Consider the following 2,535-nt stretch of genomic DNA (forward strand, 5'->3'; position numbering starts at 1 on the left):
CATCCCCCGTGACGGGGTGGGAAGCGGGTGGTTGCACCCTCGAAGATGGAAGTTATTTACGCGGCACTCGGAGGCACCCTCCACCATCCTAACCATCCCCTTTCTCCTCGTTTCTACGCCGGCCTCCCTCTTTCGTTCGGTAAGACGCAACCTACGCTGGCCCCACCACCACTTCAGCCCGTTTCACCTCACCCCCTTCTCTCACCCTCGGCTCTAGTCGCAAGCTCCACCATAGACTCAACCGATGGCCAGCGTAACCCCCCTCGGAGAGCATGGGCTAAGGGAATTCTGACTTCGCCGCTGGGCCCACCTCTGTTCGACCGCCCTTCGCGACCCTTCCAACCCTCCGAGCCCACCATCCGCGTCCAACTTCCCTCCGCGTAATCATCGTCCCATTTCGCGGCGTTTTTCCTAATTCCTACCCAATTTCGCTTTTAGCATTTCAATTTATGCCCGCGGACCGATTTGTTAGACGTGCCCCCCACCCTCCTGGATCGCAGGATTAAGAAACGGTAGCGGGATGGAAAATTTCGATGAAATGTATTCTTTTATTTTATTTTTTTTTTTGTCATATTTTTCTATTTTTTTTATTTTTAGAGGATGACGAGAAAGAGGAGAGAAAGGTTAGAAATGGTAAATTTTTAAGATTAGAAATATTTTGATAGGGATAGGATTTCATTTTGATTTGAATTTGATTTCAATTGATTCGAATTAGAATACAATGATTGATCGATATATTTGTTTCTTTTTATTTTTAAATTATTTTTTCGAATTATCTTTTATCGGATATACGTCACCTTTGACGTGACAATGCAATTTTACTGTAAAAGTCATATGTCAGGGTGTGAAAGTGACGAGATCCAATAAAACTGCAATGCAGGGACAAATTATAAGCAGAAATTGTTGTGTTCGATAAAGATTAAATGTGTCAAATTTTAAATTTCACATGATCTAAAATTTATAAAATATCAAATTTTGTTGGTAAAAATTTATAATAAAGTATTATAATTTAGTATTGTATATATTGTCTTTCTATGATCATGGAATAGATAAAATCTTTATTAAATAAATGAAAAATAAATATATTTCTAACAATCAATATAAATAATAAATATATTTAAAATTATATTATAAAATATAGATAGATATTTATTTATTCTATGTCATAGAAAAACACATATATTACAGTACTATTTTGTATATTTTTTCGGTCTTTTAATTTAGCAATTTATGGCGTCACATGCCATCTCGTGTCGGAATGGCGTATAGGGGATGTTATGTCACTACGTGGTCGATGATTAATGGTTGCGTACTGTATGGTGCCACTAAATTTTGAGTTACAACAACCGTGTATGGTACATGCAATTATTCATTCGAACTTTGGCATATACTGCCTTTATTATTTCATAGAAAAGTATATACTATTCGATACCATGTTGAGTTCAATCTTTATTTAGATAATTTGTTTTGTTATATTATAATTTGGTTCATACGATTTCGTGTGTGTAGAAATTGAGGAACTGTAGGTCTTTTTTCTAATAAATTAATTTTAATTAATTATAAAATATATCTAATATTCTTATATTCTTTTTATCTTCTGAAAATTCATTTAATTTTCCTCATATTCATTTTTTTTAGAAAGATTCTTAATTTTCGTGTTATGCAATTTATTATTGCAATAATGACATAACATAAAAATCACGATAAAATGAAAAAACATGACATAAAATACCAAGTTTAGAATTGATAAATCCATTTATATTACATTTCACTAACGAAAATAGTTTTTCTACATCAAAAAATCATAAATTTATAATCTTCTCATTATTTATCTTATTATCCAATTACGTTTCAATTCTCCTATTCTTTCTTTTACAAATTGATCCTCCCTAAATTTCCACATTTCCAAAATTAAAAATTACTTTCATTGCATTCACCCGCATAAAGATCTTTTCGAAAAAAATTTTTCCAAAATTTTTTAACCTCATTAATAAATTCCATTACCAACCTCTATAATTATTATTTCCATTCTTCGCGAGAGCGACAAAAACGCAACAGTTCGATAATCGTAATTCAATCCCCCTCCCCTCCCTCCTCGCGATGTTCGTTAGCCGTAACGAACTTTCCGAACAAAAAGGCTTGCGTGTCGAGTTTTTAAGTCATCGCGAAGGTATTTCGCCTGGCAGGCGAACGGTGGCAAGCGAAAGAAAGACAATGGGCCGATACGTACCCCCGTGGAGGGGTGGCTGTAAGGTCTGACTGTAAAAATAAATCACGCGTGCAACGCGTCGCCGTTTCTCGCTCAATTGTATCAACTTTAACCCCTTTTATTGTATCGCTTTTTTTATTTCCATCGTTCTCTCCTCCTCGCCGTTTGACCGGATTCGCATCGACCCCCTCGCCGTCTCTCTTTTCTCCTCGTTGCCCGCGCGAGCGAATCAGGTTCGAAGCTCGCCCGTGCGAACACAATCGTGGCCGTGCACGAACGATAGAAAGCGCGTATATAATAAGCCGGTAAAGAAAGAAAGAGAGAGA

The sequence above is a fragment of the Apis dorsata genome, unplaced genomic scaffold, assembly GCF_000469605.1.
Source record: "Apis dorsata unplaced genomic scaffold, Apis dorsata 1.3 scaffold_382, whole genome shotgun sequence".
Classification (NCBI taxonomy): Eukaryota; Metazoa; Arthropoda; class Insecta; order Hymenoptera; family Apidae; genus Apis; species Apis dorsata.